The 18,496-nt window shown below is 41.9% G+C and overlaps 1 protein-coding gene across 1 annotated transcript in view; it reads left to right on the top strand.

Annotated features, from left to right (window-relative positions):
- The window catches only part of LOC126184369 (stAR-related lipid transfer protein 13), a 681,898-nt gene that overhangs the window by 16,185 nt on the left and 647,217 nt on the right, over window positions 1-18,496 (top strand). The window lies entirely within an intron of this gene.

The following is an 18,496-nucleotide window of genomic DNA, read 5'->3' on the forward strand; positions in this document are numbered from 1 at the left end:
TTATGACTTTTTGGAGAACGAAAGTTTCCTCTATGAAAATCAACTTGGATTCCACAAACTGAGATTTAGCGCAAGTGAGCTAGCTCTGTTCCTCCATGAGATTCATAACGTCGTAGGCAACTGCGCTGTTTGATGCCGTGTTCATTGTCTTCAGGAAGGCATTTGACGCCGTTCCGCACTGCCACCTAGTGAAAAAATGAAAAATGCAGTGAACCTTCTAGAAACTGAATGTGGATAGGGGAGAGTCGTTCAGCATCGACCACGTTAAGGTTTTTGACTTTACTGTGTGGCTATGGTTGTTAATCAGAATATTAACATACTATTCTTTTACGTCAAGACATTTTCTATGAATAGCACAGTGTAATGATTTTTATTTTGTTTATGTTACTTAATTACATCAAAAGTGAAAGGACTATAATTACAACGCTTGTCGAAAGTGGCTTGCAGTATTGGCCATTGTCTTTTCTGTGATAATATCGGTTGTTAATCAAACACTGCGCTGATACTCACCAATAGTAAGAGAACACATAAGCAAGGGTACTTATTGTTACTATTTCAGCTCAGGTCACCAATATTTTACTCACAATTTTACAGAGATCGCAAATGAAATACAAAATATTCTTCTGATTCTCACATCCAACATGTGCCTAGCCCTCACGAGTACACGTGGTACACTAAACACATAATCCACTGCTCAGTCTCTTCTACTGGCCCATTATTTCCTGTACGTTTCAGTTTTCTTCCCTGCTTTGTAATTGGCGTGCTGTGACCGCCTTATGAGTATTTATTTTTTTGGAACACCTTACTTAAGTTCAGTTTCCTTCAGCTCTCTTTCAGACTCTATTTTTTCTGTTTTTAATCTCTTCTCTTTGCTGGCGATCTTTTCCTTTTCTAATTGTTGAAATCTCTTCTGCTGCCTCCCTCACGGTCATTGCTCACAGACATTCTCATACGCTCTTGATTTTATTTCCCTCTTACTTTTCCTCATTTCCCGCCATTTCAATCTGAAAAGAACTAACAAGAAGAAAATGTAATTTAAAAACTGAAATTACTTTCGGTCGATACTAAAAGATAATCGGGTGGCCGGGCGATACTGCACGACTCTCCCCTAGATAAACGGCCGCGTAACCAACGGAGCAGTTTTGTTCTACATAGTTACCTTCCTGTCTGTTACTTAAAACAGTATTTATGGCAAAATTAAAATTGTCATTGTTTAATTTAGATTTTATTAATTTAGATTTTATTCGAAAATGGTTGATTTGTAACGTGACACACAGGGTGTGTTATAGTAAAAATTAAAAAAAAAACAGATTTATCATATGGCACTGGGAAACGCAATTTCCTCAAAAAAGATAAAATTAAAAAAAATACAAAACATAAACATCTCAAACAATGCTTCAATACTTCATCGAACATATATAAAACATGTTCTTGTTAGCCGGCCGAAGTGGCCGTGCGGTTAAAGGCGCTGCAGTCTGGAACCGCAAGACCGCTGCCTCGGGCATGGATGTTTGTGATGTCCTTAGGTTAGTTAGGTTTAACTAGTTCTAAGTTCTAGGGGACTAATGACCTCAGCAGTTGAGTCCCATAGTGCTCAGAGCCATTTGAACCATTTTTTTGTTCTTGTTATTGACAAACAACTTTCGCACCTATCAGTGACAACAGGAAATTCTTGCCTTTGATCATGATGAAGAGTTTTCTACAAAGAGTACAACAGTACAAAATAAACAACAATAATTATATAGATTTTTTGGTGTTTGCGCACGTAAATTGTACTTGCATCAAAAGTAATTGTTTTGGTTACACATAAACGCAAAATTCACGTGAGCAGCTTTTTTCTTTTTACTCAAAAATTCAGTTTCTGTTTTGTAAGGATATAAAATACACAATGGAATAGCACTGAACGATGTGCTGTTCTGAACGTGTGCCAAACAAACATATAAACAAAAAACAAATACTTGCAGTCAGCTCCCAGTTTCTCTCTCGCACAATCATTACTGTCTCGTTCCCTACCTCAGGTAATCGTACCATTTACTACGTCATTTGTATACTATACCAAAAACTATTAAACCGTAGTTTTTGTAGAGCACAACTCTACCACAGAGGCATTTAAGCTGTCAATTTTCGTGCATATCATTTTGAGTGGAAATGTAAGAAACTCTACAGTGCGGTACAGTAGAAATGACTCTTTGACATGTGCTTCACAGTAGTTTGCAGAGCATGGATGTGGGTCTAGGTATCCGAGCGAGGTGGCGCAGTGGTTAGCACACTGGACTCGCATTCGGGAGGACGACGGTTCAATCCCGTCTCCGGCCATCCTGATTTAGGTTTACCGTGATTTCCCTAAATCGCTTCAGGCAAATGCCGGGATGGTTCCTTTGAAAGGGCACGGCCGATTTCCTTCCCCATCCTTCCCTCACCCGAGCTTGCGCTCCGTCTCTAATGACCTCGTTGTCGACGGGACGTTAAACACTAATCTCCTCCTCCTCCTCCTGGGTCTAGGTCTTGATAATCGCTGCGAGTCGTGGTTTTTGTTGCATGTTGCCTATCCACAACACAACCACCTGCACTTAGCTTCGACGTAAGTGCAAAATCTGCAGCCGTTGACCAATAGTGCTGTAGTCATCATGCTACTGTTACATTACTTGGAGACAAACGGTCTCTGTGGCTTAGAAATTTATTTCCTGCTGACATAGAAGATGAGCGGAAACGGTTCTCTTCGAGTTCGACTACGAGACACCTTTCAGTTATTGAAACTCACGCTATTCCGACTTTGTTGTTTTAGGAACAGGTCAGGCACTTGTAGTATCTGTTTCATTAAACGAGCTCTTTTACGAATAAAGGCGCTACAGTCTGGAACCGCGCGGCCGCTACGGTCGCAGGTTCGAATCCTGCCTCGGGCATGGATGTATGTGATGTCCTTAGGTTAGTTAGGTTTAAGTAGTTCTAAGTTCTAGGGGACTGATGACCTTAGAAGTTAAGTCCCATAGTGCTCAGAGCCATTTGAACCATCTTTTACGGAAATAGTGAACAAAACAGTTTCCGCGGGTAGTATAAAGACGAACACTGCAAGTTTCGTAGACCGTGATTGATAGACTTCTTCTATAAGACACTAAATGCTGTTCCTAAAAAAGAATCCATAAACACCGTTTAAGAGTGAACTTTTGATGGAGTACTTTTTTATTTGTTTGTATACTGGGTGGATAGGCAATCGCCGTAGTTCTATACGAATAACTCGTAAAAGCAAGCTTAAGACGGCACGCTTGGAGAGTTTAGGTGTTGAAACTTCCTGGCAGATTAAAACTGGGTGCCGCACTGGTACTCTCCGGCGGACCGGTGCTAATGATGTTTAATTAATATAATCCCTAAGGCGAGATTAAGCACTAGACACAGTTCGGCGATGCGTAGCTCTATCGAATATTGGCTCGATATCGTCATAGTGTCGAGCCATACGTGTCAGCTTTCATGCCAAACAGCTAAACTCACTGCAGAAATAATTGCAGCCTATGATCCTATAGTCAAGTATACCTAAGTAATGCGAGTTTAAATAATACCGATTGCAAAGCAATAGATAATATTAAAACGATGAAAAAAGTTTATGTATATTCTATTGATTTATCCATCAATATAGACCTTAGATTTTAATGAACTGATGATTTATTCAATCAATTAACTTCGAAAACAAAATAAATGTTGTCCTACAAATATTATTTGGTCATGAAGTAAAGCATGCGTGACTATCGGCGAAAAAACAGTGCCCTATTCTTTGAACTAGCCACAAAATGTTCACCAGCTCATAAATGTATGAAGTCCAGTACAGCGATCAACGTGTCAAGTTAGCCTAACCACGAATGGATTCCTGCAGTCTGTTCTATAACATTTTCAGATTTACAGCCAAACATTATCGATGTTCAACACTGCACATCGCCTATCATTTGAGAAATGTTGTAGTTCCAGCTGGCTTGCAGGTTTGACGCGAAATTTTTCGAAATCCCAACAAATGCCGCTTGCCGCTCAAAATTAATCATTTCACAGCTCCTAAACCACGCTGTCAACATATCAACATTATCTCCAAGGCGTGTCCGCATAGCGTGACCGCCTGAGACACGATGACTGGGAGCTACCATTTGTGCGCTTTTATACGCCTTCGGTTTGCTTACCAAAATGGACAATGAACATAAGATACAAGAAATGGGACACCATTCAAAACATACAAAATTTACGAATATGACATGTATGTCGAATGTAAGGTCTTTTTCTCCTGGTCTTGCTCAGCCCACACACATGATCCTATATACAATAATTTACGCACGATTAAATAAAACAAAATTTATGCACACACGCTTACCATAAATGACCCCTAAATTGTTTTAAAACATGGTAAGAAAGTAAAGATGGCCTTTTCAACAGGAGCGTCTGTTTGTGAGGTAGCAAATAGTGCATTTAAATTACCATTTTCAAGTAAGGAGAGTCTTTTGTAAAGGTAAAATTTAATACTTAAATAAATAAATAATCGAAACATATGATCTAAGGGCATAAGGGAAAGGTACAGCCAAAGTCATGCAACGTTTGTATTCTGTGTAGGTGTGGAGAATACGATGAGGTGGCACACTTACATAATTAAAAAGGTATAAAACACGCAATACTTCAACAAAAAAATATATAGATGTGTGCCTTATAGTAGCGATATATGCAGCCCTATGATACCATTTAATACCTTGTTTTTCAAGATCGCATGAAGTGTTCAACTGTTATTATTATTTAAATGTTTTATAAAAAAAATGGTTCAAATGGCTCTGAGCACTATGGGACTTAACTTCTAAGGTCATCAGTCCCCTATAACTTAGAACTACTTAAACCTAACTAACCTAAGGACATCACACACATCCATGCCCGAGGCAGGATTCGAACCTGCGACCGTAGCGGTCACGCGGTTCCAGACTGAAGCGCCTAGAACCTCACGGCCACATCGGCCGGCCCAAAATGTTTTATAAGACTATATATTTGCTATTACGACGTAACGTCTGTAGTTTTTTTATTACATAAGGGGCAGTCCAATGGGAACAAGACATATGGAAAAAAGTACGTAAACTGTTCATTATTTCAAACATAACCGCCACAACTGTTAACACATTTATCCCACTGTGAGACAAGACGGTAAATGCTTTCATGGAAAAACGTATGCAATTGCCTACAGGCTCATAATTGGTACCCAGGCATGCACCTCTTCGTTTATGTCTGATGGAACAGACATTTCTGGTGATCTACAGCTATATTAAATATTACGAAACTGCTTGCTCACATGTGTGAAGGACATTGTATAATAATATACAGATACTCATACTACAGAACACACACACTGTAAACTAAAATGTGCATTACATGCCTCGACGGGCTGTAAATGACGATAAAGACACTGTCTCTCCGTGTTTCGGGAATCACATACTGTGCGAGTTAAATTAGGCGATGTCGACAGTGTGGCATATGGATCGGTCCGAAAACCGTGGACGGATGGCCGAAGTAGACCCAGCTCAGCGTGTTCAGTCAAGGGCCTGGCCAACTCCCGTAGTAAAAAGCGGAGTGAATTTCTCATCGACAGATTTTGAAAGATATCATGTGACGTCCGCAAAGAACCATTCACGATATAACGACGAAAAAACACCGAAAAAATAGGAAAAATGTAGTAAAACGGTGGTTAAGGCTACCTCTCGCGAAAAGTGCGGAATCCGGGTTCGAGTCCCAGGCAACACAAATTTTCATGTGTCACTAATAAATAGCACATCTGACGTCACACTAATTTCACAGTTTGCGAGTTAATTTCGTAACACCGATTACCTGTCGCTGACCGTCCACTCCCCGGTGATCGCTAAGCAACCGGATCTGGCCCCAGATATCTGCCCTCGCCTTAGCCCCTCAGCGAAGTCAAAACTTGCAATTCTAAGATTCCAATAACTTCATAGGGCTGTGTAGATGACCAGAATATGCATTATGTTACAATTCGAACGCGAATTTCAATTCATTCGGGTATTTTTAGCTTTGTTTTAATGTTGTTTGAACATTATTCAAAGAAGGATAAAAAGTATTTACTTCCATGTGAAACTCACATTCAGCGAATAATTTGGAATACTATCTACCTCCTAATATCGCGTTGGCCTCCTTTTACCCGGCGTGGCATGCACTCGACATGTCGTTGGAAGTCCCCTGCAATAATATTGAGCCCTGCTGCCTCTACAGCCGTCTATAACTGCGAAAATGTTGCCCGTGCGCGATTTTATCTCTCGATTGTGTGCCACAGATGTTCGATGGGATTCATGTCGGGCGATCTGGGTGGCCAAATCATTCGCTCGAATTGACCAGAATGATGTTCAAACGAGTCGCGAACAATTATGGCAATTATGGCCGGGTGGCATGATATTGTTGTCCATAACAGAAGTTCATGAATGGCTGCAAACTGTTTCCAAGTAGCCGAAGATAACCGTTCCCAGTCAATGGTCGGTGTAGTTGGACCAGAAGACCCAGTCCCTGCCATGTAAACGCAGGCCACACCATTCTCGAGCCACCATCAATTTGCACAGTGCCTTGTTGACAACTTCGGTCCATGGCTTTTATAAGATCTGCGCCACACTCGAGTCATACCATCAGCTCTTACTAACATAAATCGGGACTCATCTGAGCGGGCCGCGGTTTTCCAGTCGTCTAGGTTCCAACAGGTATGGTCAGGAGCCCAGGAGAGCCGCTGCAGGCGATGTTGAGCTGATAGCAAAGGCATTCACGTCGGTCGTCTGCTGCCACAGCCCATTACTGCCAAATTTCGTCACATTGTCCTAACGTATACGTTTGTCGTACGCCACATTGATTTCTGCAGTGTTGCTTGTGTGTTAGCACTGACAACTTATGCAAGCGCCTCTGCTCTCGGTCGTTAAGTGAAGGCCGGCAACCACTGTGTTGTCCGTGGTGAGAGGTAATGTCTGAAATTTAGTATTCTCGGCACACTCTGGACAGTGTGGATCTCGGAATATTGAATCCATTAGCGATTTCCGAAATGGAATGCCTCATGCCTCTAGCTCCAACTACCATTCTGCGTTCAAAGTCTTTTAATTTTCGTCGTGCGTCCATAAACACGTCGGAAATCTTTTCTCGTGAATCACCTAAAAAGCAAATGACAGCTCCGCCAATGCACTAGCCTTTTATCCCTTTTGTACGCGATACTACCGCCGTCTGTATTTGTGCACATCGTTGTCCCATGACTTTTGACACCTTGGTGTCCACCAGACAAAATATCTCAAATTACAATTAAAGATAAAACCAAATTCCTACGTTAGTTAGACTGTGATGAATTCTTCGCAACGCTTTATTGAAATCCAAAATAAGCATACTGCCACGAGAGAGCATTTTAAATGCAATACAGAGCGCAACAGAAAGGTACGGACAAGCACATACCTCACACATAGCAGAAAAATATTTTATATCAACGTGGGTCCAGAAGCGCTTTATTTTCGTGTTAGACTTTATCTTACACAACTCCGCATAGCTGGGAAACAGAAAGTACCAGCATACCACACGTAAATCTTTCTGGCATGAAATGTTCAAAATGTCCTTCGTTTGCACTGCAGCCCGCATGTGCTGATATATCCATGATGCACTGTGTACTGCCTCTTGCAATACGGGCACGAGATCCTCTGCAGCTTCTGCGCTCGATGAGTAGCGGCTTTCAAATTCCCCCAAAAGTAAAAGTCTGCGGGGCAGTCTGTCACTTTGACGCAAAACTTGAGAAATACAGGGTTATTACAAATGATTGAAGCGATTTCACAGCTCTACAATAACTTTATTATTTGAGATATTTTCAAAATGCTTTGCACACACATACAAAAACTCAAAAAGTTTTTTTAGGCATTCATAAATGTTCGATATGTGCCCCTTTAGTGATTCGGCAGACATCAAGCCGATAATCAAGTTCCTCCCACACTCGGCGCAGCATGTCCCCATCAATGATTTCGAAAGCATCGTTGATGCGAGCTCGCAGTTCTGGCACGTTTCTCGGTAGAGGAGGTTTAAAGACTGAATCTTTCACATAACCCCACAGAAAGAAATCGCATGGGGTTAAGTCGGGAGAGCGTGGAGGCCATGACATGAATTTCTTATCATGATCTCCACCACGACCGATCCATCGGTTTTCCAATTTTCTGTTTAAGAAATGCCGAACATCATGATGGAAGTGCGGTGGAGAACCATCCTGTTGAAAGAAGAAGTAGGTGCTGTCGGTCTCCCGTTGTGGTATGAGCCAATTTTCCGCGGGCTACGCGTGAAACTTGCCCGCACGCGTTCAACCGTTTCTTCGCTCACTGCAGGCCAACCCGTTGATTTCCCCTTACAGAGGCATCCAGAAGCTTTAAACTGTGCATACCATCGCCGAATGGAGTTAGCAGTTGGTGGATCTTTGTTGAACTTCGTCCTGTAGTGTTGTTGCACTGTTATGACTGACTGATGTGAGTGCATTTCAAGCACGACATACGCTTTCTCGGCTCCTGTCGCCGTTTTGTCTCACTGCGCTCTCGAGCGCTCTGACGGCAGAAATCTGAAGTGCGGATTCAGCCGAAAAAAACTTTATGAGTTTTTCTACGTATCTGTAGTGTGTCGTGACCATATGTCAATGAATGGAGCTACAGTGAATTTATGAAATCGCTTCAATCATTTGTAATAGACCTGTACAACTTAACACACGCAACCAGGCTCGCATTTTGAACGTTTCGTGTAAGAAAAATTTTCATGTGATACGGTGGAAAGTTCTGCTGTTGTCTCTTTCCCATAGTTGTCTTTCAAACATGGAAATAAAGCATTTCAGATCCATGTCTACATAGCCTTTTATCTTTTTAAATGAATAAGGACTGTGTTCTGGAAGTTTGACTGTACCTTTTAGTTATCCCCAACAATCTGTTGCTTCTGATGCTACTGTGACCGTTAGCAAAGGCTTGCTTCTTACTTTACATGTAATCACATGGTGTTTGCCTCCGTTCTTCCACAGCCGGGAGACTAATTGTTAAAAGGATTATGTCTGAATTGATCTGGCACGTAGCTGACGCTTTGTTTCAGGTCCCGGCTTTTGCGCAACACGTTCAGCAAATACATCCAATTTTGTTCGAAACCCGAGTCAGTGTCTCTTCTTTCGTAGACAGAGGCGTTATTACGACCCTGCCGAAAAATTCGATTCCGAGTGTGGTCAGCATGCTACTCTCCAAGAGACAGATAATGTCCTCATTGCGAACACAATTTTAATCAGACTATGTGTCATATGTCCTGACGGGAATCGCAATGTGATAGACATTTCTCACCGATCTGTTCACTGAGGACCGAATTAAAAAAGCTTTTCATGCGTTAGTAAATGATTTTTCCACTTTTACTCGCTTCAACACGAACGTTCCGTGTATACATTGCTGCTCATTCCTTTCAACAGCGGACCAAACTCCCCCTGTTTCCTGCAAACAAATGTAAAGCTTGGTCGTTGATCTACTATACATGGACATAGTCACATTCATTGTGTGTTTGCGTGAGGATATACGAACAGATTATACCACATATATTGTTGATTTTTGCTATCTGTGTGGTAGTGTTGAAGAAGTCTGTGACACTATTGCAGACGACTTCCATACTTATGTTTGCGTCTGTAATGAACATATTCACACCTGCCATAAATGTTACTGTTCTCTGCATAACAATATAATCTTCAGTCTGCGAGCCGTTACCTTAGTGATATGCCCACCCGAAATGTTATATTTTTCTTTAAAGGCATTGACGATATGTAAACAAATTTTAAAATTGGCAAAAGCCCAAGCTTAAATATGCCAGTGGCGGACTATTGACTCATTGTCTCCAGCTCGATGGACTGTGCTCTTACAGAATCTTTTTTAAGCTTTCAGTGTCGATGTTTCGTTTCCACTGACGTGACCTCCGGCTTGTCTCTTGCGTGTCACTTGGTCCAAAATTACCTTGCTATTCGAGCTCGCTAATTGTAGCTATATAGATGATAGATGCACTATTTTCTGATAATAATTTCAACCACTGTTATAATAACCATCATAAATGTTGTCCAATAGCCAGTCATTGCTACTTCGTAGCATACATGTTCGTGATATTTTTGCTGTCTATTCACTTTGATTTGTAGTTTCTTCAGTTGTCGCATATTACATTTCAAAACTCTTATCTTCATGCGCTGTTTCTTCCCCTTTGTCAGAGTAACTGTTACTTTTCCTCTCCAATGTATCAGTATGCATTTCTGTCAAGCCCCATCGTATTTACGCTTTATGATTTCATGCAAGGTGCATGCAAACGTCCCATACTCCACACCAGTTACATCTTTATCACCAATGTGACTTACCTTTTTGGGGAGCAGCTTAACAATGGTGACTGTGTATATTGGTTTTGTGTATAAAATAGGTTTCCTGCTGCAGTCAGATTTCCTAAAATTTATTAATGAGACGTGATCCGGCATCGTGCTGGTAATTTACAGCAACTTGCACATTAATTTTTTAGTTTTATATTCTTTTGGAGTCTGTTGATTAAAAGTTAATGTGCATGTGACTGTAAAGCGCCTGATGATGTCAGTATGCTGTCGAAACTAGTCGTGCCAATATATATTAGTAAAAAGTGACTGAAGCTGGAAAAGTATTTCACAAATTTTGTAATATTGTCGCTGATCTCAACAAATTATATTGACATATTTTAGTTTCATTGGGTTTCGCTAACTCATGTCCGCTGCTAGTGCGAGCATTTCACTAACAAGTACGGCAACAGTTTCACTCGTACTGTGTGTATAGCTACATCGCAGCCAGGCTAGTAGTCTGACCTTTAGATGACTAGTGCCGGCACATATAGATTTACAGGCGAATGGTACTGAGAGCAATTCAGGTATATACAAAGTTGTATTTTAGACCCATTTCTAGTCGTTTTTAGCCGATAGAGCTGTGTATGACACGTGTGAGGAAGACGAATACGAATATGTGGTTTGTTTCTATTAATTAATTTTCCAGACCTACCAGAGGGATGACTTCCATGATTTTTCTAGTACGCTGTACGTGTACTTGGGTATCTGTAACTTCTGTGAATCAGGTCTGTTGCAGTGCCCCAGGTTGTGTGTCCTTTCGAAAACACACAATTCTCTCCGTTGGTTGGAAGTTACAGAAATTACGTATATGAAATTAGTACATTCTTCCTGTACTTACTCGTTCTCGGATGTGGAGTCTGGCTCTACGTTCCCCATACTAACGCGGTTGTTTAACGCCCGAAATTGGCCCCGACAGCAACAAAGGGAAATATCCCCTGTAGTAGTCATAATCATCACGTCGTCTGACAAAGACCACGCTCTTCTGTAACATCGGTCAATAGCATTTTTCACTAAAAATGCGACTGCTTTTCTTACCAACTTGTTGCCCTGCGGTCCTGTATATCGAAATTCTTGAAAACGCTGTAGTTTGATCGTTCTGTTGTGACACAATTTAATTATACTGCAAATGCTACTAACACAAAAGAATCCTTTCGGAAATCCATCTCTAGGAAATGGTTGAGATTTACCATTGTTGCCGATTAGTCATGCTTGAACACGGTAGAACACTGCTGTACGCGACATAGTGTTTTGACAAAATTCTAAAAGTTATTGCTCGAAGCAACTGCTAGCTGTTCCTGGTTCTGTTTTCTACTGATTCATAAAAATGCGTTGTACCTCTAGGAATCCTACTAATTCTTTTTGATTTTCCTGTATAATGTTAATTCTGTATATTAAAAAAAGTAATTATCCTGTGAGGGAGTACTACGATCTGTATTTTTGTTGTAAAGTTGGCAACCTCAACAAGAAACGAGGCCCCCACGTAAGCTGTTTGACATGTGCTAAACGCCCGAAAGGCTGGTTATAGAATCACATCTCTCAACATTTTCTGTTCCCACAATTAAATAGAACCGATGGATTACGAAACAGATTATTATTTCAAGTTTTTGTAGGTCCATCCTCGTGACTGGAGGACTGAGGCACTACTGCAATACACTACTGTAAGAAAATGAAACACCTACAGCGTCCTTATGATGTCTTTTATTGTATGGCTACCAGTTACGACCCTTACAATGCACCATCTTCAGGCCTTAGCTGATGCTGAAGGGGTTAACAGTACCGCATACACGATACATCAGTGGCCAACATAGCTGGTTTGCGCAGACTACCTGTAACTGTGATGATGTCTCTTCAACCATCAACTATTTCACAGTTGCACTGATGCCTCGTGTGTACGGATGGTGTTAACACCTTCAGCATCAGCTAAGGCCGGAAGATGGCACATTGAAGCGCCGAAACTGGTAACCACACAATAAATGACATCATAAGGAGGGCTCAAGGTGTTTCATTTTCTTACGATTATTACTTCCCTTTGACAAAAACAGTTTGAATCACTTCGGGGAAAAAAACCAATATCATAATTTCCCATCTGCTATTAGGTCCGTCCCTGGTAGCTGAGTGGTCAGCGCGACGGAATGTCATGCCTAACGACCCGGGTTCGATTCCCGGCTGTGTCGGAGATTTTCTGCGCTCAGGGACTTGGTGTTGTGTTGTCCTTATCATCATAATTTCATCCCCATCGACATGTAAGTCGCCGAGGTGGCGTCAACTCGAAAGATTTGCACCAGACGAACGCTCTACCAGACGGGAGGCCCTAGCCACACGGCATTTCATATCTGCTATAAGGGCTGCAAGTCACAGTGAAGAATTACAATACCAGTGACTCGTGATCACGTATCGCTGAGTGAAGCTGCGTACAGAGACGAACACGCCAAGGACGGAGAATCTATGTACATGCTGAACGGAGATTTAAAGACCCCTATGAATCCAATACAACCCACGATCTCTTTCTTGATTTAAATTACTGATTTCTTGATTTAAATTCGTCGATGCAACAGCGTGAGTTTTTAACGTCGAAATTACAAAGATATAATCTTTTTCGCTATCTGAAAGTGTTTCTCGACAGCACCATGAATTTTTTTAGTGGTGTCTCATTTGTTATTCTTCAATAACGCCACGTTTTAAATGCTTCCAGTTCCTCCTTTTTCGGATTGCCGATCGTTCACGGTTTACTTCCATATACACTATCTGATAAAAAGTACCCGTACCTCTATGTAATGCGGAACTGACCATTAGGTGTCACGATAGGCGGACCCGCCCGTATGAAAGGCGCCGGGGAGTGTTGTGTTGTCAGTAGAGGAGCAGTAACAGCGCTATGGGTAGGTAAGGAAAACTGAGTGATTTCGAACGTAGCCTAGCGTACTCATCACGTGACACTTGAGTAACAGTTACATCAGAGACATTTCAAGCTTTCTAAAGCTGCCCAAGTCGACTGCTGGTGATGCGATTTTCAAGTGGAAATGTGAAAGAATAACCACAGCTAAACGAAGACTAAGCAGACACGGTGAACTGAAGGCCTGGGACTGTAGAGCATTACGGAGGCTGAATGTAAAACAATTACATGAAATCAGCGGAAGGAATCACTCGTGAGTTCCAAAGAGCTATCAGCAGTCCAGCTAGCGCAATTACTCTGTGCAAGGAGTTAAAACGAATGAGATACATTGGTCGAGCAGCTCCCCATAATTATTAGCACTCTGTCTTCAGGCCACGAGTGGCCTACCGGGGCCATCCGACCGCCTTGTCATCCTCAGTGGAGGATGCAGCTAGGAGGGGCGTGGGGTCTGCACACCACTCTTCCGGTCGTTATGATGGTATTCTTGACCGAAGCCGCTACTATTCGGTCGAGTAGCTCCTCAATTGGCATCACGAGGCTGAGTGCACCCCGAAAAATGGCAACAGCGCATGGCGGCCTGGATGGTCACCCATCCAAGTGCCGGCCACGCCCGACAGCGCTTAACTTTGGTGATCTCACGGGAACCGGTGTATCCACTGCGGCAAGGCCTTTGCCGAGCCGCTCCACATAAGCCACACTTTTTTGTAGTCTGTGCTGAACGACGCTTAAGGTGGTGGAAGGGGAGACGCCTTTGGGCAACGAACGACTGGAATTGATTGATTCTAAGTGATGAATCACGCTATACATTGTGGCAGTCCGTTGGGAGGGTTAGGATTTGGCGAATGTCAGGAGAACGTAACCTGCCATTATGTGTAGTGACAACGGGGAAGTACGGGAGATGTGGTGTTACGGTATAGTGGTGTTGTTCATAGTTAGCTTCTGTCCACCTTATTACGCTAAGAGAAACGCTATTTGCGGAGCAACATGATCACATTTGGCAGGCTTGTAAGCTGCGTACAACAGAGGAAGAGTTCGGAGACAGTTATTTTTTGTCGTATCAGCATGCATCTTGTCAGCAAGCAGCATCTACGGGCAATGGTTTGTGGACAATAACATTCCTGAAATTGACTGTCCTTATGTAGACTCCCAACCTGAATCCAGTGGAAAACTGAACACCTTCGGGATGAGTTAGAACGTCGACTTTGCTCGAGACCCCAGCGTCCCACTTCACTACGTCCTCTGGTTTCGGCGCTTGAGGAATAATGGGCTACCATTCCTCCACAGATATTGAGACACCTCACTGAAAGCGTCCGCAGCAAAGATCAAGCCGTCATAAAGGTGATGAATAGACTCATCCCATATTAATATCCACTAACAGGTGTCCGGATACTTCTGTACAGTTAATGTATTGCTGTGCTCCAGACGTACCCTTCAGAAATTTCTTCCTCTGCTTCACATTAATGTCTGATGTCAGTAGAGCTGTTTAATTGAAGAATGGTTTCTTTTTCATGTTAATCTCCTTTTGATATCGTCCTTGCTTCGGCCACCGTATATAATGCGCTTCGTAGTAGCAGAATTTTTTGACTCCTTCCAATAGTGCGTCGTTTTGAATTTCAATGTTAAGCAAGTCGAATCTAGCATACATCCGACCAGAAGGGCTGTGTCGTCTTCAGTCCTTAGCATTAACGTCCACTCCCCTGTAACATTTACGTTTTTTCCTAAATTTTCGCCGGCCCCTGTGGCCCGGCCTTTCTAGGCGCTACTGTCCGGAACCACGTGGCTGCTACGGTCGCAGGTTCGAATCCTGCCTCACGCATGGATGTGTGTGATGTCCTTAGGTTAGTTAGGTTTAAGTAGTTCTAAGTCTAGGAGACTGATGACCTCAGATATTAAGTCCCATAGTGCTTAGCGCCATTTGAACCTAAATTTTCTGTGAATACATTAATTGATTCGATGTGCACGTTAAATAATAGTTGTAATAATCTACATCCGTGCCTTACACCTTCCTTATCACGAAATTACCTTCCTTTAAGTTCGACTATTGTTACTCCCATTTGAGTTTAGTAGGTTATTCGTCTGTCTATTTACTTTAATTTTCTAAGGGTTGTGAACATCTTATTTCACCTTAAATAATCGAAGGCTTCCACCAGGCCCACGAATACAAGAAGATATTTCTTCAGACCTACTTCTATTAACAAGAAGAATTCAACATTTCTTCTCTGGTATATTGTCCCGTCCTGAAACCAAATTGGTCTTCCACCAGTACTCCATTTTTTTCTGTTCTTCTGTAAATGATAATGGATGCCAAATTAGAAGCGTCACTTATCAGACAAGTCGTCAATTTTTGCTTTTATCCCCACGTGCCTTCTTTTTCAGTGTGATGATAACGATTTTCTAGACATCTGATGCTAAATCACTGGTTTCATGAATTTTCCATACCAGACGTATATAAAAATCTTAAGGTAATTACTGTTCTGCTGGGCATATACGGCTCTGGTGATCAAGGCACTGATGCTTAACTTTTGAGTGGGACATTAGAGACAGAAAAACAATGAGTGTGTGAAAAAAATGGTATGCTTGGAGAGAAATAATTTCCTTACAGAAGAATCAAGATTATTAATCGTAATTGAAGACGAAGTAACGAAGAGCGACGGACTCATTTATGTGGAAGACGCTTAGCCCTCAGATGAGATGGTGGTGACAAACATAAAAATTGTAGGCTAATATTGATGACGTTTTCTGAGAAAAAGTTGGTGGCTGCATGACATAAATTCAGAAAGACAGCAGTACAATAAAGTATGTTCACGATAATGTGGTACGGTTTATATTTACTTCTTAATGGCCAGAATTTACTTTAGTTCGATTTAGAATCTCGTTAATCACACTGCTAAACAGAATAGGAGTTATAGCGAACAGATGGTCCCATAGAATCACTGGCCATTATCATACCATATTTCACACTACAAACTTTACACCAAAATTACTTTTGTTTTTTTTTTTCTCGTATTTACTTACAAATTAAATGTACAGAAGTGCATATCACAAAATGTAACCAGTAGTCGTTATATTTTGTAAATGACTGAAAAAGGTAGGATAAAAACCATGAATAATTTACATCAGTCGACTGCACGCTTGGCAGTCACCGCACTAGTCCATTCCATACCCTTTACGGCTATAGCATTGCCTAGCTGAAAGTCACAAACCAAACCATGACTTGGCTTGCGTGTCTCAACGATACAGATAGTCGCTCCGTAGATCCAACTACTGCGAAGAGACCGGACTGACATGTGGTTTCGAAGAGATGCAGCAACCCAGCAACCTTTCCAGTGATTACGGGGGCAACAGTCTGGATGGTCGGCTGATCCGACATTATAACATTAGCTATTAGTGGTGTTGCTGTGTTTGTACAGCGAACCGCTGAAAGTGAAGGGAAACTACAGCCGTTATATTTTCCGAGGCACGCAGCTCTACTGTAGGCTTAATGATGATAACATCATCTAGATCACTATGTTCCAGAGATAAAATAGTCCCCCATTACGATCTCCGAGAGCGTAATACCCAGAAGGCAGTTGTCAGGTAAAGCAGGGAAGTGGATAAGTCCGCGTTAGATTTAGGGAAGCACGGTGGCAAGAAGAACGGGACTTCTGAACAGATGGGTACAGAGTTACCAACAAAAAATAAAACAGCGATAATGAAGGAGTTTTTTTTTTCCCCATGAACCATGGACCTTGCCGTTGGTGGGGAGGCTTGCGTGCCTCAGCGATACAGATAGCCGTACCGTAGGTACAACCACAACGGAGGGGTATCTGTTGAGAGGCCAGACAAACGTGTGGTTCCTGAAGAGGGGCAGCAGCCTTTTCAGTAGTTGCAGGGGCAACAGTCTGGATGATTGACTGATCTGGCCTTGTAACAATAACCAAAACGGCCTTGCTGTGCTGGTACTGCGAACGGCTGAAAGCAAGGGGAAACTACGGCCGTAATTTTTCCCGAGAGCATGCAGCTTTACTGTATGATTAAATGATGATGGCGTCTTCTTGGGTAAAATATTCCGGAGGTAAAATAGTCCCCCATTCGGATCTCCGGGCGGGGACTACTCAAGAGGATGTCATTATCAGGAGAAAGAAAACTGGCGTTCTACGGATCGGAGCGTGGAATGTCAGATCCCTTAATCGGGCAGGTAGGTTAGAAAATTTAAAAAGGGAAATGGATAGGTTAAAGTTAGATATAGTGGGAATTAGTGAAGTTCGGTGGCAAGAGGAACAAGACTTCTGGTCAGGTGACTACAGGATTATAAACACAAAGTCAAATAGGGGTAATGCAGGAGTAGGTTTAATAATGAATAGGAAAATAGGAATGCGGGTAAGCTACTACAAACAGCATAGTGAACGCATTATTGTGGCCAAGATAGATACGAAGCCCACATCTACTACAGTAGTACAAGTTTATATGCCAACTAGCTCTGCAGATGACGAAGAAATTGAAGAAATGTATGATGAAATAAAAGAAATTATTCAGATAGTGAAGGGAGACGAAAATTTAATAGTCATGGGTGACTGGAATTCGAGTGTAGGAAAAGGGAGAGAAGGAAACGTAGTAGGTGAATATGGATTGGGGCTAAGAAATGAAAGAGGAAGCCGCCTGGTAGAATTTTGGACAGAGCACAACTTAATCATAGCTAACACTTGGTTTAAGAATCATGATAGAAGGTTGTATACATGTAAGAACCCTGGAGATACTAAAAGGTATCAGATAGATTATATAATGGTAAGACAGAGATTTAGGAACCAGGTTTTAAATTGTAAGACATTTCCAGGGGCAGATGTGGACTCTGACCACAATCTATTGGTTATGACCTGTAGATTAAAACTGAAGAAACTGCAAAAAGGTGGGAATTTAAGGAGATGGGACCTGGATAAACTGACAGAACCAGAGGTTGTACAGAGTTTCAGGGAGAGCATAAGGGAACAATTGACAGGAATGGGGGAAAGAAATACAGTAGAAGAAGAATGGGTAGCTTTGAGGGATGAAGTAGTGAAGGCAGCAGAGGATCAAGTAGGTAAAAAGACGAGGGCTAGAAGAAATCCTTGGGTAACAGAAGAAATATTGAATTTAATTGATGAAAGGAGAAAATATAAAAATGCAGTAAATGAAGCAGGCAAAAAGGAATACAAACGTCTCAAAAATGAGATCGACAGGACGTGCAGAATGGCTAAGCAGGGATGGCTAGA

This window comes from Schistocerca cancellata, chromosome 4 (genome assembly GCF_023864275.1).
Source record: "Schistocerca cancellata isolate TAMUIC-IGC-003103 chromosome 4, iqSchCanc2.1, whole genome shotgun sequence".
Taxonomy (NCBI): domain Eukaryota; kingdom Metazoa; phylum Arthropoda; class Insecta; order Orthoptera; family Acrididae; genus Schistocerca; species Schistocerca cancellata.